Genomic DNA, 24872 nt, shown 5'->3' on the forward strand with positions numbered 1-24872 from the left:
AGGTAGTAAACGGCTTTTCTTCAGAGGATGTCTCTATTCTTATATCTCTATGCTTCAAGATATAGAGGCAGCAGTGGTACACACAGCAAGTCCATTTCTGAGTTGATAAAGTTGGGGCGTGCAAGGTGTGATATGAATTTTGTTTTGCTTATAGTTGCATCATTCAAATCCTGTAGAGATATTTTGAATAGACAATGGCCTAGTGACCCTCCCAATCAATCATATCACCTGGCAGGCCATCAAAACACAATTTGTAATATGTTCACTGATAGGGTCATTGTTTTCACTCCTTTTATAAGCTAAAAGATGGTTTTGGATTAAACTTAGATTTTCTTAATTCATTAGAATCATTTCTGCTTTACCAATAGAGTGAGCTCGAATATCACTTGGGTGATTTGTACATTTCTTGATTTTGTTTTGTTTTGAGACGAAGCCTCACTCTGTCACTCAGGCTGGAGTGTAGTGGCACGATCTCAGATCACTGCAACCTCCACCTCCCAAGTTCAAGTGATTCTCCTGCCTCAGCCTCCTGAGTAGCTGGGATTACACGCACACACCACCACTCCCGGCTAATTTTTGTGTTTTTAGTAGAGATGGGGTTTCAGTATGTTGGCCAGGCTGGTCTCAAACTCCTGACCTCAGGTGATCCACCCACCTTGGCCTCCCAAAGTGCTGGAATTACAGTCGTGAGCCACTGTGCCCAGCTCATTTATTGAATTTTTAATCAAGGGCCTGCCTATCCATGATCAAAATTTTTATGTAATGATAGTTTTCAGGAAAACAGTAATTCTTACTTAACCTAATGAGTGGCTGTCTTCATAAGAAAGCTAAACATTGGGTGCAAGGGCATGAGTTTGTGAATAGCTATTGCAGAATATTATCCCAAAGGTGGCAGAAATCCATCACTTCATAAGTACACCAATTTGTACAGTGATTAGGCTACTGAGATGGACCTAAGCATTCATTTTTCAGTGGGATTGAAGTGTTAATGCTGAGCAATAAAGCCTCCTACTGGGTAGACTCTCGTTATCTTAGAGATGATCTTTTTAGTTTTTCAGGAAGCTGGACCTACTTAAAATCCTCTTGTAATTTTTATTTTCAAAGGTTCATAAATAATTTCTATATCCTTTGTATTTGATTCGTTAAAAAATGAATGTACAGGAATATTTTGTCTTTTTCTAGTTGAGTTAAAATTTATCAATGATATTGAGCCCTGATGTTCTCCATTCCTAACTATTAATACATATTCTGAATGGATTGTTTCAGTGAGGATATTATTTGTCGCAAATAACAAAATCCGATAATAGGGGCTGAAATAATCAGAGTAATTTATTTACATAGAAACAGAAAAGTCCAGAGGGTAGGTAGACTCAGGCAGTCCAGAAGGACTCTGGGCCCTATTTTTTGCAAGGTTTTATAGATCTGCCCTGCTCGATGTTGGCATCATTCTGTGACTGGCTACCTGCATGGTTTTATTACAGCTTCCAACACCCATGCCTTTTATACTTTCTCATTCATATCAACTGTGGGTTGCAGAGAAAGGGGCAGGGAAACTGGAAAAGTAAGAATGTTTTTGCCACAAGCAGTTAGACAAGAGTCCTGACCTTTGGTTTAATTGAATGATCCTTTATCAATCACACTAGCCAGGGCATGTCATTCTCTGACTGAGTAAGATTATCAGAGCCCATGTTTGCAGGGGTGGGTGGAGAGGTCAATCCCATCTAAACTCATCTTGACCACAAAATTGGGGACAGGTAGAGTGGATATTGTTGAGACAACCTTAATTTTCTCCACATTGAGCAAGTAGGAAATGAATTCATTTTATATTATTTGCATTCTAAAATCTGAGAGATTTAAGGGTAAAACTAGCATTTAATATGATGGTCCCAACACTTATTTTGCTACAGTAAATTAAGAGAAGGCATTATCATTCATCATCTTGGTAGGTTTATATAAAATTCTTTCTTTTTGCTGCAACTCCATCTCTTTTTTCACTATGGAGAGAATATTGAAATAATGAGTTGTAGAGAAAACCTAGAATCTCTTTCATTTTGTTGTCATCATACTTTTCTTGCATCCAATTTAACTGGCTACAATGTAGCAGAAGTCATGACATGTGGTTGAGAACCTCTATTTAAGGTATAGTAGCAACTACTGGTTATAGATGGTATGAATGATTGCTATATTAGACATAGACTAGACCAAAAGAGAAATATGAAGTCCTTTTTTTAAAAACAAAATGTTTTCTAAGCTTGACATAGTGTAGTAAAAAGAGTGCAAGATTTGAAGCAGCATGCCCCCTTAAGGACATGGGCAAAGACTGGGCAAGTCATTTTACTTCTCTTATGTTTCAGAGACATAAAAATACTTAACCTACCTACTGTGCAAGAGGTTGTTGAAAGCTTAAAAGAGATAATTTATATGAATATGTTTTTTAAACTGTGAGGTGCTATACAGATTTCATCATGAATTAGAAGTTAAGTATTACTATTGGAGACTGAGAGCTCCTGGCAGGTAGTACTGTTTCTTTACCTTCCGTTAGTGTCCGGCAGTATCCTGCTGGTATTTGTCTAGCAACAACTCTTTGTCAAATAAATAATAACATGAAAATGATAACAATAAGGTTGATAATGGTAATTAGGGAAAATATCTTATGTATTGGAAAAAATGAATTAAATAGAAGGAAGAGAGTATATTGGATAAAAAGTTTAAAATACTCAAGAAAAAATCGAGTCCCATAATTGGAGTTAATAATCTATCGACAAAATAGTGAATGCATCCCAAATTCCATTGTGCCACAGGCTATCCACTGTTTTAATAAAAGTTTGCAGCTTAGATTTTTAGAAGATTTTGCCCCTTTGGGAAATATCCCTAACTTTTTTTTTTTTTTTTTTTTTTTTTTTTGTATTTTTTAGTAGAGACGGGGTTTCACCGTGTTAGCCAGGATGGTCTGGATCTCCTGACTTCGTGATCGGACATCAAAGAGAAATGAGATTAGCTTTAAAGCTGAATTTTCTGGAAGACACCTATACTGTTTAGCAAAAATATACCTGTATTTTCTTTTTTTTTTTTTTTTTTTTTTTGAGACGGAGTCTCGCTCTGTTGCCCAGGCTGGAGTGCAGTGGTGTAGTCTCAGCTCACTGCAAGCTCCACCTCCCGAGTTCACACCATTCTCCTGCCTCAGCCTCCTGAGTAGCTGGGACAACAGGCACCGGCCACCACACCCAGCTAATTTTTGTATTTTTAGTAGAGACAGGGTTTCACCTTATTAGCCAGGATGGTCTCGATCTCCTGACCTCATGATCCACCCGCCTTGGCCTCCCAAAGTGCTGGGATTACAGGCGTGAGCCACCGCACCCAGCTTAAAAATATGTCTGTATTTTCATACTCTGGATGCGGCTAGAGAATTTACACTATGGATGAAGTTCTTATAAATCTCTAAAAAAGAAATAAAAATCTTTGCTATTTCAAGTATGTGCCTGTAGTTCTATAAAAATTAGTGATACTCTTCATAGGAAACATGATGCTTTAGACACATGTGTTTTTACTCTAAAACTTCTTTCTGTAACTAAATGTTGTCACATGCCCCTGATTTATTCCCATCTACAAGCACTACAAATTGTGCTAGGATGTACATAGAATGCACAATTAGATATAATTCCTGCTGAATTGGGGTGGGGGGAGGAGTTACTCCCCACAAAATTCTCAGCAAAGCATCTTCTGAGGACTGCAATACATAACCCACAAATTTCAGCTACAAATCTTGGAAACTGTACTGTTAGGAAGCAGCACTTTAACTGATGGTCTGGTATTTCCAAAAGATAATGTCACCATGACATTTTCAGTCTTTTAATATCTTTTTATTGAGTCCCTTTCGTCTCATCTTAGACCTGGAGCCACTTGAGCTAGAAGAGCTGAAATGCATTTTTGTTGTTCACTCTGTTTTTGTTTTGCCTAGCTGACTGGGCCTTCATGGGATGATCCCCCAGGTTCTAAGTGGGAGGCATCTCGCTGTCTCTGTCACTGCAACAAAGATATTGCTTATTGCAAAATAAGAAAATGTTCCCTCTGCCATGGCTCTCTCTGGAGTAGAGAAATACCTATCACTAGTCCTCCTGAGTTGAACTACCAAGCTCATTCCAAGTCACCCTAGAAGTAATGGAGGGCAGCAAAGCTCCCAAGTGTATATCTCCCTTATAGACTCAAATGGGTATACTTGGCCAAGATTATTACATGTGTTTGGCTTTTGCCATATATACATAGACACATGTATATATACACACAAGTATACACACACACACATAATGCACACATCACCCAGACATATATATGTAATATTATATATTTATGTGTGTGTGTGTGTGTGTGTGTGTGTGTGTAAGGTGTCTACCATATAGGAGGACTAACTAAAAACTAGAAATCACCTGTATTCAGAAAAGAACATAGTCAAACAAAGATAAACATTTTAATTGGTTATTTTCTTTCCTACTTTATTACATGAGTTGTTCCCATGGTTGCTGATCCATAATCTCAATGTCACAATCATCCCTTTGTCATAGTTCTCTCAATTGCTCATTTCTCTCTCTTCTAGATAAATTTATTAACAAGGGTTCCAGAAAAATAGAACCAATAGAATGTGTGTGAGTGTGTGTGTGTGTGGAGAGAGAGAGATTGATTGATTGATTTGTTATAAGGAATTGATTGGTTCATGCAGTTATAGAGGCTAGCAAATCCAAATCCAAGGCTGGAGACCCAGGAGAAACTGTAGCAGATAAAGTTCAAAGTAGTCTCCTGCAGAATTCCCTTTTGGTCAAGGAAGCTGATCTTTTTGTTCTACTAAAAGCCTTCAGCTGATTGGATGAGGCCCACTCACATTATGGAAGACAATCTGCTTTACCCAAAGTTCACCAATTTAAATGTTAATTTTATCCAAAACAACCTCAAGTTGTCACAGAATTAACCATCACAGATATAGACAGAACTATATCTATAGATATAGATATATAGATTTATCTTTTGCACTCTCTTTTTCTCTTGCTTGGGTCAAACAGACCTGAATCCAAATTCCTGCCCGAACAATTAAGTATTACTCCTGTCATGTTATGGAACCTCCACAAGGGTCAGTCTCCTCCTTTTTGGAATGGAGGTATCATAGCTATTCCTTAAGATTATTTTAAGGGGCCGGGCGCGGTGGCTCACGCCTGTAATCCCAGCACTCTGGGAGGCCGAGGTGGGTGGATCACGAGGTCAGGAGATCGAGACCATCCTGGCTGACACAGTGAAACCCCGTCTCTACTAAAGAATACAAAAAGCCGGGAGTGGTGGCGGGCGCCTGTAGTCCCAGCTAATCGGGAGGCTGAGGCAGGAGAATGGTGTAAACCCGGGAGGCGGAGCTTGCAGTGAACCGATATCGTGCCACTGCACTCCAGCCTGAGTGACAGAGCGGGACTCCGTCTTAAAAAAAAAAAAAAACAAGAAAGATTATTTTAAGGGTAATTGAGGTTACACATATAAAGCACCTGGTACCATGTCTGACACATAGTAAATACTAAACAAATGGAAACATATTCATTCATTCAAACAAATGTTTATGTAACTTGATTCTTTCCACTTCCCTATCTCTACTACTATCATGCTGGTCAGGTTATCCTGATCCATCCCCTCAGTATTTCTTCAGTAGCCTCCTAAATTATCTCCTCACCTGGCCCTAGGGTGATGAAAGAAAGCCTGACTGATAAATTAAGATTTAAGAGAAGCATGGATATACCTGGAAAAAGTGTTTTGGTGGGAAGTGGAAGGGGCAGAGAGGAGAAAAAAAATGTCAAACAGCCAGAGTATTCAGATGGAAATCCAGTTCTGTGAGTTTTAAAAAGTGATATTCCTTTTATTTTGCTCAACAATGTGAAAACACTCTTGATAAGAATTCTTGACACAGTGAAAGTGAAATGTGTTATTTCTTTCTTCTTTGTTGCCTGCCAAAAACAAAACATATGGATTGACCTATGAGAGGAAAGCATGTCAGTTGCAAGCAGAGCACACCCCAGAGAGAAGGCGCACCAGGCTCCAGGCCACTCTACTATTAAAATCAAATGTTGACTTTTTAAATACTAAAGATGAAGGTTGCTATTGAATCAATATTAAAGCAGGTGGGACACCAGGATGAGGTCTCTTCCATCAAGCACTTACTTTTTATAGTTTAGTCTAAATAGTATTTGATCCTTCTGCAAAAACCTTTGGACTCCTTAGCAAATGAAATAGGTGTACCATGGCTTAGTAACCCCAAATCTGGCATTTTAACATTTCGATGTAAAATGACAACAGGGGTGAGTCAAATAGAGGCCTTTAACTCAAATCTACAAAAAAAAAAAAAAAAGCCATTACGATGCCTGCCTGTGAGTTATGACGGGAAGTGCTGAATTTATAACCTGCAAATGCCGAATTCATAACCTGCATGTTTGCCTGCACAAAACCAATCAGTTTATGTACATTTTCCAGTGATATGTCAATTTTTTCCTAAGTAATATGTTGGTTTGGGTCTTCCATAGGCTTAAACTCTGACAAAACATGCAACATAGATTTTTGCTACGTAGGCAGGATATTAAAAAGTTGCTTTAATATGGCAATTAGCTATTTTGTTTTTCCCCTCTATCTTGACTGTTCTGGCAGGGCTTAGAGCTTAGACTGTCCTTCCCCTCTAGGAAAAGGAGAACTGGCTTCTGATTAATTAAAGCTCTGGGTTTGATGGTAAGAAGGATTACTTTTTTTCACAGAAGACTTAACAGAAATTTGTATCTCTGGTCAAAATGCAGGCAGAAAAGAGGAGGATGTGTCCCAGGCTAGAAAATATTCCCTCGGGCTGAGGTGGAGCAGGGGGAAGAAGTGGAGAGCGGCAACACCCTGTAGAAGAAAGGACTGTGAAAATGTGTAGGTAGAAGGCCTCATGGGTAACCTTGTCAGGACTCCTGCACCTCACATATGGCGTGAAAACCACCAAGGACACCATGAGGGGCAGTGTTCAAATGTTCGCAAATGGGAAGGTCGCTGAGCACCATCCTTCATTCCTGCAAGCGTTGCCATCATTGGCCTTGCAAGCCCTGAGCTGGCTGTCTACAGCCTTGCAAGCATGGGCCATGCTTCTTACAAGCATGGACAGTCTACACCCAGGGATCTTGTTTGTTGCTCCTTTCGTTGATGTGTCATTAGCAAGCACCTCTGCAGAGGCCAGGTACCAGGAGTGATGCTTATCTGTGCCCCTAGGCTTTATAGACCTTCTCTGAGTGGGTAGCTTTCTTCTTAACATTTCAGAACACCCACAGAGCAACAACAACAACAAAAAACATTTAGGTGAAGCAACTTCAAATCCTTTGAGCTTGGATAGAGATTAATGATGACTCCATTATACAACTTAATTAAGAATTTATATTGGTCCCTTATAAATACATATACATTGTTTAGCAAACCTTATTTGGCGGCACTCTGCAAAAACTGGAAACTTCTTTATTATACTTTCCTCACAGGAGAGATTTAAATGATTATTCTCACTGAACCCCTAAATAGAACATTGCAATATTTAATACCCAGAGTCTTGAGAAGAATGAACCTCTTATTTTGCCTTTAGAAATGCATTTCGTTATAGGAAACCCAGGTTCTACCTTCAACCCCCTAAGTTCTCCCTTTTCAATTAGCAAGAAATGCCAACTATGGGATGTGGAGCTCCTGAACTGTTAAATATTAAATATGGGATGTGGAGCTCCTGAACTGTTATTATATTATAAATATTATAAATCAGTGTCATTATTCTGATGATTTCCAAGGGAGACGACTAAGGGAAACTGCATCAAGATATAGGAAAAGTGATACTTACTGACTGTGTGAACTTATTTCCAACACATTCTCTTGCAGTCTTGCCATAATCTCCCCTCCAAGCAGTTCTTAATGGTAATGCAGCACTGGGCCCTCCTTTTATCAATGGATTACCCAGAGACAGAGACATAGGGACCCAACTCTCTAACTCAGGTGGAGATATTTCCAGGTAATGTGGCAGATTCGGCTCTGTATCCCCATCTCCTTTGGGAATACAATACATTTCCTGTTGCTTTGGAAATGCCATATTATCAGCATTCTCACTGGACACAAAAGAGCCAGTATTTATACTTACCCTCATTGTGTGTTCACTGCCTACCTATGCCATCCCCTACACATACATACACTCTTTTATAAAAACCATGACAAAGTTAGGACTTTCCCATTTCCTGATAAATGATAAATCCAAAGTAAATAGTCCCATAAAGCTTTTCTTCATTCAAATTGTTTGAATCTTACAGATAGGTAGAAAAAAATCACCGTATCTGAAATAGGTTTGCTATCCCTTAGAGTTTAAACAAATAATGAAGGTATTATAAATTTCCTTCAACTCTCAAGGCAAATGTCTCCAAATATCCTAAGTCCTGACACCACCATCTTTTTATTTTCAGTAAAGAGCATGTGCAGTTTTCCCACCCCTGATGCTGTAACTGGCTGGCACATAAAACCCACAGGTACCTGCAGGCAACTGATTATAAAGACACCTCCTTCCCCTAACGTATTGATTCCCACTGCAATCTGCCTGCGTCTACTGTATTTCCTGGAAATCGCTCTTGCAAGGATTGCTCATGACCTTGCAGAATCAATCCAGTGAACACATTTTGGTCCTACTTTACTTGGCATCTCCCTTATGCTCTTCTTCCTCTTCTCATTTGACACACTCTCCCTGGGCAATCTCAGCCATACTCTGGGCTTCAGCTCTCACAGACAGAATTAGGATTTCTTAACCTATATTTCTAGTTCCAGCAGCCTACTAAATATTTCTACCTGGCTGTCCAACAGCATCTGCCACTTAACATATCCTAACCATGTTCGAATATTTTTCATTCTCCTCTCCTTATAAACTTGTTCTTCTTGAACTCCCCACCTGGTACTGTTCGTATGTCCCTTCATTGGTGGGATTAGCATGATTGGAAGAGAAAGAATGATCCCTCAGGGCCAGGCATGATCCTGAAAGAGAAGTCTATGGGGAGCAAGATAGACACCTAAATCAGATGCATGTGCAAAGCTAGTAATAAAATGGCAAGTGAGCTCTGAATCAGAGGGATGCAGACTGACTGGATGCCAGACCCAAGGGGACCCAAAGGCAGGAGTCTGAGGGCCTGGAGAATGACGGCAAGACAGGACACCTGGAAAAACTGCCTGGAAAAGGCACGGTGAACTGAAACAGGCCACTGTGTACTAGAATAAAGTGCAGGAAGGGAAGGGACAGCCAGTGCTTTACAAAATACTTTCATACTTTTATTTCATCTGAGAAATAAAACTCTGTTATAGAGATAAAGACTTGAGTAAAATAATCCCATGTCACAGAGTTGGAAAGCGAGGGAGTCTGATCTCAAACCCAGGCTCCTGACTTCAGGTCCTAAGTCATTTCTGCACCTGTGCTCCAGCCATATTCAGGGCAATCCAAATAAAGGTGACAATAATGGTAATCCTGAAAATGACATTAATATTTCAACTGCAGCTGTACCCTTGTAATGTTCTCATTTTCTGCTCTCTCCTACCTGTACCTTTGAAGGTGTCTTTGAAGCCAAAAGAAGACAAACATTTTACTTCAGTAGCCTCTTGCTATTTTTTGCATGAAAAGCAACCAAAAAGGAATAGAAAGGAGAAGTTGCTACACTACTTATGGGGCCAAAACTGATTTATTTTGCCCTGGGCTCACTACTTTTATGACTCAGGTTTTTTGTCTAAAATTCCCTGATCAAAAATATAAAGTGTTCAGCACCAAAGCCAATCATCACAACAGAAGACAGAGAATTTTTCTTTTGTCTTTTAATGTGAGTCTTAAAAGTGGTCAACTTTATTATGAGGTGCTATGGCCTGAATGTTTATGTTCCTTCAAAATTCATATGTTGAAATCCCACCCCCACCACCGACCCAGTAATGATATTAGAAGGTAAGCCCTTTTGGGGGGTGATTAGGTCATGAGGACTCTGCCCTTGAAAATGGGACTACTGCCTTATAAAAGAGACCCCGGATAGCTGCCTTGCTCCTTCCACCATGTGAGGACACAGGGAGAAGACACCATCTATGAACCAGGAAACGGGTCCTCACCAGACACTGAATCTGCTGGTTCTCTGCTCTTGGACTTTCTGGCCTCCAGAACTGTGAGAAATGAATTTTGTTGTTTATAAGCCACCATCCAGTTTGTGGTATTCTGTTATAGCAGCCTGAACAAACTAAAACATGAGGTGTATTTCTTGGCAATTCAGTTTGTTTTAGAACATGATGGGCTGTGATTCTAGAATAAAATATTTGCAAAGTGGTAGTTAACAAAACAGAACAAAAAAACAAACGAACAAAGCACCAGTTTAAACAATCAAATTACAGATTGAATACAAACTAATTACCAATATTCTCCCTGATGGATGTTTGGGAAGGCAAACATAGTTTCACTATTCTACTGCATTTCATAAATTACAATAATTTATGGTTTACAATGTGCTTATGAAGGCAGTGATCTTTAGAAGAGCTGGCTATTATATTGCCTAGATTGTTTAAAACTGCAGGAGAATAGGGCGAATCCATGTAATGAACAGTTCTAACTGGATATTTTTTCTTGTTATTAGAGAAAAAATGGGCTGCTAAACAGATGTCTAAAGTTAAATTATATTTCTCTTATACATAAAATACATTTTTGCTTTACTTTTTAAAAATTGTAGACATTGAGTTACATTACAGATAGAAAGCATTACATTACAACAAATAGCAATAGAAACAATAGAAAACAGAGACAACAACAAAATAAATCACATACTCTAATATAGCAACTATCACTTCCCTTCCAGTCATTTTTCATATGCATATATTTTACATGTTGAGAACATACAATTCCATTGAGTAGATATATCATAGCTTATTAAATTGTCCTCTTGTTTTCCATTAAGATTCCTTCTGATTATAATTTTATCTTAATAACTGGATTTTTAAAATGCATGATTGGTATTTTAAAATGCATGATGTTAGCCAGGCGCAGTGGCTCATGCCTGTAATCCCAGCACTTTGGAAGGCCAAGGCAGGTGGATTACCTGAGGTCAAGAGTTTGGGACCAGCCTGGCCAACATGGTGGAAACCTCGTCTCTACTAAAAATACAAAAAAAAAAAAAAAAAAAAAAATTGGCTGAGGCAGGAGAATCTCTTAAACCCAGGAGGCAGAAGTTGCAGTGAGCCAAGATCGTGCCACTGCACTCCAGCCTGGATGACAGAGGGAGACTTCATCTCAAAAAAAAAAAAAAAAAAAAAAATGATGTCTTCAGGGGGGAAATGTGTTACCCTTATATATACTATACAAATATAAGCCCAAATTCACATATTGACAATGTTTTGGATATATACACTGATCTCCTCTGTCCTACAATGTGGTTAAAGACATGTTTCCCCCACTAAGTGTCATGAATCCCGAAATGGTTCTGCTCCAAAAGATCTGGAATCCTTTGTGTTAAGTGTTGCACAGAAAAAATGGCAAACACCTGCAACTGTAATATAATATGCCCTACACCGCACCTACTTATTCTACTAATTGCTTGATGAAAGGAAAATCATATTTTTAAAACCCAAATGTTTATCTCAGTGTTGCTTCCTGGTAATGAACCTGGGTTTGGAAGCCAAGCAGACCTAGGTTCAAGCTCTGATTTTACTCCTTGCTTCTATGGACAGGGCAGCTACTTTGTTCAACTCTAGGAACACATTCACGTCACAATCTACATGAATGGCACCCCCTGGATTAGGGACCAACACTACTTTGTGTAAGTGAAAGTGTAGAGCCACTTTCCTAGACTTCAGTTGGAACACACTCCTGAAGTTGTCCAAGGCAGCTGGTGAGGCTGTGGGTAAATTACTTAATCTCTGAGCCTCACCTTTTAAATATGTAGAACTGGAGAGTGATAATATGCTACCTAATTTATTGGGCTGTTTTGAGAATTACAAGGGAGAACATTGTAGTAAAGCATTTAGTATAGTGCCTTAAAGTGCCTTAATGTAGTAAGTCTTCAATATGTATTAACTCCTATTATAATTTTCCCAAAATGTATACTTTTCAAAAGAAGGAATTAAAAAGATTGACTATTGACTCTTTTGCATGCTTTTCCATCATATGGTTGATTTCTGTTCTTGGTTACTACATCAGTCTAATCAATTCAGAATGGAAGAACAGCATGAAAATAAATAGAATAGAATAACCATCTGCTGTGATTCTCCATCCCTGAGCCTGAAGGCTGGATCTAATTTTATCTTAAACCCAAATCACAAAATATCCATGAACTAAGCTGCTTGCAATTCAAAGGCTCTTGAGAAATCAGCTTCAGGGATCTCTTTTAGCTTGGATGGGATTCAGTGAAGCCATAGCTACAGCAGGGACTCCTTAGCTAAGGAAACAGGAGCAATTGGGACTAGAGACTGGGTAGAGCTGGAAGCCATGCAGATCAAGTTCAGAATGCTGTGAAAGGAATCTGAAAGGCAACCATGTTCAGGAGTGGTCAGAGAAGAAGGTGAGCACAGTCCAAGGGCCTGTAGAAAAATCATTTGAAAATCTAATAAACACTACTGAGTGTCTGCTATGTGGTAATTCTTGGAAATAAAGATGACAATTCACATGAGCAATAATACCATCATTTATTCTCATGAAGTTTCCCTACTTTTATTTGTATCTTTGGCATGGGATGGAGGTAGATTTAGTCCAAGGGAAGAGTTATCACTCAGATACAGAACTAAGGTTCCAGTCAAATCACAAGTCTTAGAGCCAGCTCAGATGCTTCCTAAAGCAATTATAGATGTCTGGGTTATCTAGCTTAATCCCTCTGGTGGCTTATAGGTCAGGAGGGAATAAGAACTACGATGGGGTCAGCTAATGTGTCTTCCCTTGCTGCTGCTTACATCCAACCCCAAAGGGATTGGGAACAGATCCAGCTATTTGAAGACTGAATGGAGGAAGTGAGGTGATAGAGGGGGCATGAAAAAGAGCTGTCCAATTAGGTCCACTCCCTCAAGGAACCAGTCTGTAATGAGTCAAACTGGGCTTTCAGACCTACAAATTCAGAGAAGGATGTTTAAGAAGAGATAAAAGAATCTGAAAGTGGACAATATGCTGCAAATTAAAAGATATTTTGGATGTGAACTCTTCTCCACGAGATGACAGTTTAATCACACTGAATCCTCAGCATAAAATGTAGTTTTGTCAGATAGATTTTAACCATAATTTACTTTAGCCACCCTGCTGCAGTTCTGAGACAGAAGGCAGCCAGCTCTGTCAGAGCAAACTCAATTTGTCCTTTACATCATCCAAATGTTCTTGTCTCAAGTGAGAAGCCCCAATAACCATGCACAGATTTCTTTATAAATTACTTATCTTTTGGATGCTGTATATTTACCACTTCATCATGTTCCCTTTTAGGTTTAAGTTTGTAGGACATGACTCATGTCATATTTCTAGAAGGCCAAAGCCAAGTGAATGTTCTTCAATATAGTAACATTCAAGGTTGCAATTAATCTTACAAGCTTCATTTAAGGAAGGTATAAACCAGGCCAATAATTCACTCTAAAGTCATCAGTTTAGGCCATCAAAGTCATTTCTCATTTCAATAATAAAAAGGATTGTTTTCTGGGAAGAAACAAAAGTATATACACAATACTTCTAATACTGATATATTCAACTCTCCTATGGAGACATTTATACAAGTGGAAAGTTCTTGTTCTAGGTCAGGTAGAATGCTTTCACAAGTGAATTAATATTTCCACACAATGGCAGAGAGATGACATGATGTGTAAAAGAAAGCTTGATGGGCCGCAGCTGAGGAGAGTTGACATTCCAGAAGAAGAGGACAAGAAGTGAAGGACAAGAACTGGGAGAGGAGAACTCAGAGGAGGAGGACAGGAGGATGAGAACTGGAGCAGGAGAACTGGGGAATGAGAACCGGGAGATGAGAACTGCAGGAAGAAAATGAGGAGGATAACTGGAGTACAGCTGATTTCAAGATTAGGAGCCTATTCACAGCCAGTTATCAACACAGGCATATAAAGAGGTTCCGGATTGTTTTATGTGAGGATTACTTGGTTACAAGAGGCAGAAACTTGCTGAGCTTAAGATAGGCTGGGGAGGGAGGGGGTGCCTAAAGACTCAAATGCAAGAAGAACAGTCTGGTCTCACAAAAGAATGGAACCACCTCTGGAAAATATCTTTGTGTCTCCGGACCACATAGTCTCTCATCTTTGTCTCAAGGTTCCCACGCATTTTACTCTCTATAGACTGGCTTTTTCATATTTTGAAATGCAAAGGCCATACATGGCTACCGGCCCCAGCTTTGCATCATTTCCAATTCTAAGGCTGCTATAGACTCACTGAGTCTTTGCATGGCCGTGCCTCTGAGTCTCAAATCCAAATCCTTCTAAGAGAGAGTCTGACTGGTTCTATTTGGGTTAGGTATCCACTGGGCTGACTCCTAAGGTTGGCTGCCCATTTAGCAAGGGTTTTTAGGGCAGAATCTCTGAGAAGGAGTATTGGGGTAGGAGGAATGATTGGCAAAGGAAATGATTTAAGAAACACAATGGCAATTTCTTAGCAAATTTTCTTTGCCTCTCTCTGTTATATAACTACATCCACATTTTAGTTCCTTGAAACAGACAAGAAAATACTGTAAAAAGATGCAAAAATCACCTCAGAGATGTGAGTACATTAATTCACTAGCACCTATTTCAAGATTCTATTACCAAAGAATCAGATTAATCAGTCAATAACCTATCCAGCCAGTAACCAATAGCCTACCTAGTCCCTGAAGAGAAACTGTCAAGGACAAATAAAGCGTAATTGCAGTTAAGGAGGAGAATGTGTGACAGATGAAGGTTACTGGGTGCCCACAAGCCTGACCTGTTTTGGCTCATTATACATCCAAACTCCCTCCCATCCTGTACCTTTGTACATGGACACATTTATCCTCTTCTTTGCTGTGCTAACTCCTATTCTCTCTACAGTACTCGCGGGTTTAATTGTATGCCCCCAAAAGATACGCTGAAGACTGCTCTGCCTATGGAGTAGCCATTCTTTTGTTTCTTTACTTCTCTGATAAACTTGCTTTCACTTAAAAAAAAAAAAAAAAAAAGATATGTTGAAATCCTAACCCCAGGGACCTGTGAATATAACCTTATTTGGAAACAGAGTATTTTCAGATGTGATCAAAAATTGATCAAGTTAAGGTGAAGTCATACAGGATTATGGCAGGCCCTAAATCCAATGACTGATGGCTTTACAAGGAGGGTGAGATTTGGTGACAAGAAACACACAGGAAAGAAGTCCATGTGATAATGGGGGCAGAGATGAGAGTGATGCAGCTACCAGGCAAAGGACACAAAGGATTGCCAGTAGCTACCAGAGGTGAGGAAGAGGTGGGGAGGATTTCTTCCTAGAGCCTTCAGTGAAGATTGGCCTGCTAACATTTTGACTTCAGACTTTTAAGCTCCAGAACTGTGAGAGAATATATTTCTGTTATTCTAAGCCACTCAGTTTGTGGTACTTTGTTATGACAGCCACAGGAAGCTAATACAAGTGCCATGTGTGCTCAAGTGTTGTCATCTCAGGATCTACTTCCCAGATTATTCAAAGACTGTGTTGGTGCCCTTTCTCTGTAATACCATGCTGTGCTTCTTGCTGCCATAGCTACCATCTCTACCACAGTAGAGATCACACTGGTCTATTATTGTGTAGTTTTCTCTCGATTCTCAAGATTTTGAGGTGCCAGAAACTGTCCTTATTTTTATGTCTAGCATATAGTGGGAAATGCTCTATATGTCTAGCATGTAGTAGAAAATTCACTAAGTGCTTATTAAAATAAGATTATTTTTTTCCAAATGTATAAATCTACAATGCTCTTGTGTAAAATATTTATATCTCAAGAATTTAATACATGCACATATGGAACAAATTAAACTCACATTGTTGAATGTCCACATTTACATATGCTACAGGAAGAAATTAGGAAGCCAGATAATTGAATAACTGAGTGTACCAACTTCCATTTGGTTGCCCCCCAGCCCTAGCTAAAATAAGGAGAAAATTTTGAATTTAGAAGTATGTATACTGCTTTGAGGAAGAAAAAATAGGCCTCAGGTTGGTTTTATGAATTTAACTCTCCATAGAATCCTTTTCCAGTTAAATAAATTGTAATTCATGAATTCAGAAATGTGGTACAAATGCAGATGGAGATAAATAGCACATGAGCCATTTAAGGCAGGCAGATTCACTGGGGAAATTGGAAACTATCATCAGGAGAGTTAATGGAAAGTCCACTAATCCTAATTTTTAGACAGGATAAATGGAGTTGTGTGCTTCCTATCTGATTCACTCCCACATTAGGTCTGCTTCTCTGGAGAGGATGGGGGGCTGGCCCCATTTCCCCCTGAAGTGTGTAATAGCTGCTTCAGTGCCATTTTGAGATATCTGCTACAAATTTGGGATGTATTTTTATTTTTCTAAATAAATAGCTAGGATATTCTCTGTATTATGTTGGGATATTGGTTCTCTGTAGTGTGAATAATCACTACTTAATGTTAGACCATTCTTCAGATAAGTGGCAGAAATTGTCTGCTAGGCCCAGGAGGTGCTAAGCAGACAGTCTCATCAACACATTAAATGGCGTAATTACACATTCTACAATGCATGTTACTATGGTACTTTGATAGGAAGAGTCTATTTTTATCTTTTTTTTTAAACACTCAAAAGAGCTTCAACTTCTAGATTCCAAACACAGTCTCTAGAATAAGATTACACGTATAGATGCTGAGATTCATTCTTCCATTATGTGTGTAAGTGTAAGTGTTAGTGCTCACTTAACCAAGCTTCTGAAACTTGTTACTCACATTCAGTTCATAGATCACACACAAGTGTGTGGTAAACACTGGGCTGCTTTCCCAACTGTCATTCCATTTTTAATGACTACCCTGATACAGGTCAGGGATTGGTTTAGAAATGAATATGAAATCCAATTCTGGCCAATGAGATGTGAGAGAAGTTTGCTGAAGTCAGGGATGCTGGGAGGGGGGATCTTCTAAGAAACTTGTCCTTATTCCTAACAGAGAGCCACAGGAAGAGATAGTGTCTCATCTGCCTCTGGACATTGTTTGTTCTGGATGTGAGATGTAAAACTGTTGCAGCCACCATGCCACTTGAGGAAGAAAGACTCCCCAACATGGCAGAGCAGAGAAATGGAAGAACTCGGGCCCTTGATGGCATCTTTAAGCCAATGAATCAAACTAATTTGAAGCCTGCTCTACTTGGAGACTTAATAATAAATAATAAATTTCCTTAATATTTAGGCCAGATGTTATGTTCGTTTCATCTCAAGGCATTCAAAGTGCCACACCCTGCTTAAATTCCACTGTAGAAATGGCAGACCTATGATGAAATTAAAAATCTAGTAATAGCTGTGTCACTGCCTATAGTGGACATGTACTTTTCTGTCTAAAGTTTCTTTGACATGCCTTCCTTTCCAATTTCTATTCCATGTAGTCTTCAGGCACACCCCTACCTCTGCCTTCCCTGGTGTCTGCAACCCAGGATTTGACCATTGCGGTTACCCTGGCAGCCTGGCTGCAGTGACTCAAAGTAGACCAATGATCAGCGTCACCAGAAATTTTACTCTACCTGTTGAGAAAGGGGAATCTTTTTCTGCTAGAGTTTCTAAGCTGGTAGGTTATCATCTTAGAACTGCCAGTGGCCATTTTTGCCATCACATGAAAGGAACCTGAAAGAGAATGAAGCCAACAAAGAGGAAAGAAACCAAGAAAGTTCAAGAAGGAGGGGAAGCATGTGCGCCATGATGCTGTCCACAACTGTGCCAGAAGCTCAGATCTACACTTGGACCTTTCAGAGACATAAGCCCAGAAGTTTGAGTTGGTTTCTTTATTGCAATAAAAAGAATCCCAGTTAATTCAGAATTACATTGATAGCTACCATTTTCACAACATCAGTTATGTTTCGGGCACATTATGTTCATTATCTCTAGGCTCACAAGGACTCTGGAATTTAATATGTATCACCTTTACAGATGAAAAAGCTGAATCTCAGAGGTTTCGAGTAATATGCCCAGGTCTCACCCTACTGACAAGCAGAATGGAGATAAAAATCCAAGGTCTGCTAGGCTCCAAAAGCAGTGCTCTTTGCCTTCTTATTATTGGCGTTAGTAACGCTCGCATTCATTTCAGAGAGCCTATCCTTTCTTTTGAAATGTGTTTATTTTGCAAATAATAATTGATCTTTTTAGTTAAAGAAAGTGATGGGTTCAAAATTTCATTACCATGTCTTCCCTCATTTCCCAGTATTTTTTGTACACAGATAAAGCCGCTTGATAGAACAGTTGCAATTTCCCACCTCTTAACTCTTGCTGTTCTCTTCTGCAATTTCCTCTTGTTTCTACAATATCAAATCCTAAGCATCCTTGATGATCTAGCTCAAATGTCACTTTCTTCACCCAGCCTTCTCCAATATCTCAAGGTGAAAACCACCTCTCCTTTTAACTCTTCCTTTACTGCATTCCTGCCTTTCCAATGACAATCTCGTTTTGCCTGTTAATAAAGTTATTTAGTAGTCTTTTATCCCTTAATAGAATGCAATCTCCTTAAGTAATGTGTATCTGACCCTACTTTGCATCCTCATTACTTAGCATAGTATGGTTCTATAAATGCTGAGTGAGTGAATGAATGAATGAAAGGCATTTAAAGACCCATCTTCACAGCTCTAGGATTGTATCAGGGTCTTTGAACCTCATATGGCAATGAATTTGAACGAGGTAAGCATCCAATAATGAAAATGAGTTGAATTAGCACTTAAACCCTCAAAGAGTGAAAATAGCTCTATTATGTACAATATTCAATATCTTGTTTTCCATTAGTGGCATGCACTTGTTGAGTTGTAGCCACGTTTGTATTTATATTTTTCTTACTTGCATCAAATAGCTATTATAATAAAACGTGTCTTTGAGTTCTTATTTCATGTCTTTTGTGAATCTGTTCCCTCAATGACTTTATGTCATGCCATTGTTTCCCTCTTCCCAGAAAACCTAAATGCTTTATTCTAAGAATACACTTTCTACTAACGTTAGGTGTTCTAAGTCAAAATCAGTTCCATTCTTGATTGATGCTGGCCTATGCCTAAACTGTTTCTGTAAAAACAATGACTTACTGTGTTTTCCAAAGTCTCTCTTCTGTTATTACACAATTTGAACTCATATTAATTTTTCCGTCCATTTTTAATAGGATTATTGATTAGTTTTCTCATACATTTTCACTTCTAAACCATCTTTATAAATTTATGTTTAAAAATGCCCCTACTAGCTAGATTCTAAAAGTGAGGGAGGGGCGCTTCGTTTGTCCAAATACAATCTTTGGAAGACAATTCCATATCAGATATATTCTGTGATAAATTAAATTTAAAATATACAATACTGTGTTTAAATATTTTAATATCAAAATTACATTATAATTATTGTGTTGAGATATTTTAAAAAATTAATTGTAAAAGCTTAGATAAGCCATGTTACATCAGCAATCTCATGTATTTTATAGTGTCATTTTTAGGTAACAATATTTGACTAACTTTTCCTAAAATGTTTGTATGTATGAGCCAGTTTATGGGAGGTGACTTTAAATTGTGTGAAAATGGACAAAATAATTGGCATGGAACAATATACTAATTAGAAAAAAAAATACCCAAAGCCAATGTTATATAACTAGTTTTTTGTAGTTTATAAAACTAGTTTTTTGTAGTTTATGTATATGAGATTAAGTTTTCCATGACACGTGGATTAACACCACAGTGATACAGGATCGCAGTCTCTTACCTCCTTATCCTCAAAAGCAGAAGAATGAAAGTAAGCTTGTAATTATCAATAATAGGCAAGCTTACAATAAGTTGCTTTGCCTGCAACCATTTCCTACTTTTTTAGTTTGGAATAACAGATAATTTCTAACCAGCTACCAGTAATCAAATTCCTCCTCTTTACTTATGTATGATCCTATGCCTAAAACATGTTTTTGTGTTTTGATTTTTGGTTTTAATAAAACCTGCTTTTTAAGGATCTCTCAAGATTACTGGCTACTTAATTTGAATATACTTTGCTCTCTCCTTCTCCCCTCTTTCTTTCCTTTTTAAAAGAGCTTTTGACTTCTGCAGTGTGGCATTAACAAGGAAAGAAAACCTAAAGCCCACCTAAGTTTTTTATCCTTTTCCTCTCCCTATTTTTTATCGCCTGAAACCCAGGATTAATTTTCTTTTCTAACAACTCATACCACCACAGTTTAAACTTGGGGAAACTGAGGCTATGCAATCGTTAGCAGGATGGCGATATTCCAATATTAGGTAATGGGATATTTGAAGCATTCTGGAGTGTTAAAGTAATTTCATATGCAACGTTAACAGAAAACCTCTTCTTAAAGTAAATCCTTGAATTGGCATCTTAGGATAGCTAAATTTCAGGTACTGTAAGAGGAAACACACTAGTTCCTGGAAAGAAGAAATAATATCTTAATTCATGTTAGTAGGAAGCCAGAATCCAAAGCTCTACTTTCTCTTTTCCATACATAACTAGTTGTGTAGATGCAGGCAAATGACTGCACATCTCCAGGTATAATATTTTTTCACGCCAATCTTGAAACTGGTAACACCAGGATTCCCATTCTAACTTAGGACTTCCCTAAGTCGTCGAAGTAGTAAATTTCGAAGCCCGCTTCAGGTGTCAGCAGTGATGGTTGGTTAAGTCTCTGCTTCAAGGAGCCTGTGATCTTGTTGTGCACCCTCATTTTCTGAAGAAAAGTAAAGCTACCACATCTGTTTATCTTACTGGCTATACAGTACTCATCTATCATTGCCTCTGAACAGTTGAACATCTCTGAGTATTTCCAGAGGCAGAGTGACTGTATTGTATTTTCTTTATCAACATTATTTCAGAGAATTTAATATGTACAATTCAATATTTTTATTATTTTTATTTTTTTATTTTTTTATTTTTTTATTATACTTTAAGTTCTAGGGTACATGTGCACAATTCAATATTTTTAAAAGTAAAACCACATTTTAACCAACACGTTTCTAATATGTACATCAACAAATTGCACACCCACTAGAGTATTTTATAAGTTGAATATGATGTCACTAAATATTATGATCTAATTGCCCTCAGATACATGTTCACAATTTGTTCTTTCCTTTATAGCTATAGTGGATGCCTCCAGTGTATGTCAGTTTAGCTACAGGGCTAAAGCTTCTAGTAAACAAGAGTCCCCCAGTTACTGACTGCAACTCATCTGTCTGACCCACCACCTGGATTCTGATACACAGAGGCACATGTCTACGCCAACGCAGTCACATGCACCAAATGTGTGCAATACTGTTTGAAAATGCTTTACATGATGGAAGTCTTATTCCCTGTAATAAACTGGAGCACCGTTACCTTTTAGGAGAAAGGAGAAATGTACATCAATGTTCTTAATCAGCCACATTTACAAAATAACACTTGAAATCCTTAAGGACAAAAAGTCTCTCAACATTTGAAGAAGATATCCCAGGATAAAATCTGATAAAGTTTCTGATAAAACTTGATCTCATGTAATCTACCCTTCAAAAATTCTCAATCCTCAGACTATCAAAGAAGCATTTTTCTGTCTACAAGTGTCTCTTGCTCATTTATTAAAAATCATAAATATAAATATTAATCAGAAATATCACTGCATGACATTGAAAAACATTTAAAAATTATGGTTATTTATACTTTTCTACCTCATATATAAGTAATATACCAAAGCTTATTTTATGTTTATTTATGAAGTGCAGTTTTTCCTTGGAAAAGACACATAGCCAATTATGATTTAATGTTAATATGATGTTTTAGTAGACTATGCAAATTTTGCCAGATAATTATCTCATTATGTTTATATATAAGCAAGACAAAAAATACTAAGACTTCCAAGACTTTAATCTTTATAATTAAGTGCTTGCTGTTATTTTTATTCTCTTATGTATTACCATAGCACTCCTATGCTCATCATTATTATGACACTCAGACACTCATCAGCTGTGTAATAGTTGTGTGATTTTTCAGTGTCTCCCCACTATAGTAGAAACATTTCATAGGCGAGGACATTATGGTATGTATTCATTGTTTTAATCTCTGTGCATTACTTGATAGAGATGGGGTGTGTGTGTGTGTGTGTGTGTGTGTGTGTGTGACAGAGAGAGAGGTTGATATCAATTATGTTCCATGTCTTTACCTCCAAAGTGAAACGTATAATGATAATTAAGTTTGATACTTTTGATAATCACAGTTAAATAACAATGTTTACAAATAGAGAAACCAGAAAGCACCTAGGAGAAAGGCTAACAAAATTCTCAAAATACTAAAATTGATTCCTGAAAGGATCAATTCAAATTCACATAATACGTTTACAAAGTGTTTATAGAGCAAGTAAACTGCGTAAAAGTGGAACAGGGTGCTATTAGTAAGTATGCCAGGACAATAGGCTTAAACCAGAACTGTTTCGGGTAAAGCAGGATGTTACATTATTTCACCTCTAGCAAATACAGATAGCAAAAAATGGTCAATTGGCAGGGCGTGGTGGCCCACGCTTGTAATCCTAGCACTTTGGGAGGCCGAGGCAGGAGGATTGCCTGAGCTCAGGAGTTTGAAACCAGCCTGGGCAACATGGCGAAAACCCGTCTCTACTAAAATTACAAAATACAAAAAATTAGCCAGGCGTGGTGGTGCATGCCTGTGATCCCAGCTACCCAGGAGGCTGAGGCATGAGAATCGCTTGAACCCGGGAGGCGGAGGGAGGTTGCAGTGAGCCGCTGCACTCCAGCAAGGGTGGCAGAGCAAGACTCTGTCTCAAATAAAATAAAGTAAAATAAAATAAAATAAAAGCTCAATTGATAAAACCATTAAGAAGCACGAAGAACAAGCCAAAAATGAAAAGCAATCTTTTAAAATAAAATTAGTCTGATTGGGATAAAAATAAGTTATGGAGAGTCAAATAGGTACCTAAATTCTAGGCTAGGAAGGACTAAAAGTTTTGACTACTTTGGGGTAACTTACGACTTGGGGAACTAGTTCATTTGGGCACAGCAAAAGGAGAAAGGCAGAGCATTGGGTTGGTTTGGGTAATTGTCTATTCCAGATGCCCAGGGTTTAGACAACTAAGAATCCTGATGCTCTTAGATTTGACTCTCAATGAATGTTATTTCTCTGGCAGATACTTTTCTCCTTTGAGATGGGCCTGGTTATAAGTAAGAAAGAGAAATTCCATCACCAACTCTGAAAGGACCTTTCTAGGGAAAGTTGTTGATCTTGGTATTTAAATTATTTCATTAATTGGTTTCAGTGACTTTTTTTTCCTATAAAATCAGTAGTATTTTTCAGATAGTAACTATTAAAAAAATGGAGACTTGCTTTAACACAGATAGTTGAGCTCTGGATTAGTGTTGCAGACAAGTATTGAAATGTCAATGTAATGGTGGTTGTGAGCATCAAAAAACATTTTTTTATAAGTACTTCACAAATGCACCAACTCTGTAGCACTTTTTATGTTACAGGCTGTATTAGGCCATTCTTCTACTGCTATAAAGAAATACCTGATACAGTAACTTATAAAGAAAAGAGGTTTAATTGGCTCACAGTTTTGCAGGCTTTACAGGAAGCATGGTGCTGGCATCTGCTTCTGGAGAGACCTCAGGGAGCTTTCAATCATGTTGGAAGGTGAAGGGGAAAGCCAGCATCTCACATGGCCAGAGAAGGAGCAAGAGAGGGAGAGGGCAGTTGCCACACACTTCTAAACAACTAGATCTCACGAGAACTCGCTCATTATTACAAGGACAGCACCAAGGAGATGGTGCTAAACCAATCATGAGAAATCCAAGCCCCACCTCCAACACTGGGGATTTCATTTCAACATGAGATTTGGGTGGGGACAAGTCCCCAGACTGTATCACAGGTAAATGCTCTAAAAGTACTAGTGAGTAATAAATCCCTTTGGTATGGTTCAAGACAGGCTTAGCTAGCACTGAATTCTAGACTGACCAAAGCAACAACATCTTACGTTTTTATATGTTTTAAGTTTCATTTCCTGATTTGATTTTCTAAAAAGGTCTATGATCTGGGCATTACCACTTTAAAATGAGAAAACAGGTTCAGAGGCTTCTCTGAGGTCCAGGGCTAGGAGGGATTTGAAGCCCTTCAAATTGCAGGGATTTGAAGCCAGTTCTGATCCTAAACTGGGCTATTTCCCTAAGCACCTCACTAAGCCATCTTTATAAAAATATAGAGTCCTGGCTGGGCATGGTGGCTCGCACCTGTAATCCCACCACTTTGGCAGGCCAAGGCAGGAGGATCATTTGAGGTCAGGAGTTCAAGACCAGCCTGGTCAACATGATGAAACCCTGTCTCTACTGAAAATACAAAAATTAGCTGGGTGTAGTGGCAGGTGCCTGTAGTCCCAGCTACTCAGGAGGGTGAGTAGGGAGAACTGCTTGAACCAGGGAGGTGGAGGCTGCAGTGGGCCAAGATCACCAAGATCACACCACTGACTCCAGCCTGGGTGACACAGACTCCGTATCTCTCTCTCCCTCTCTCTCTCTATATATATACATATCCCCAACTTAAAACCTGATTTCAGTCTAAACTCTCATTATCAGCCAGTTATTTGGAATGTTGAAATTTTGAATGCCTTGTCCCCTAGAAACCATGTCACGAATGCTGTTTGGGTCCCTGTGCAAGCCCATCAAAAGCTGGGCAGCCTAAGAATGTACTTAATCATAG

The sequence above is a fragment of the Theropithecus gelada genome, chromosome 4 (assembly GCF_003255815.1).
Source record: "Theropithecus gelada isolate Dixy chromosome 4, Tgel_1.0, whole genome shotgun sequence".
Taxonomy (NCBI): Eukaryota; Metazoa; Chordata; class Mammalia; order Primates; family Cercopithecidae; genus Theropithecus; species Theropithecus gelada.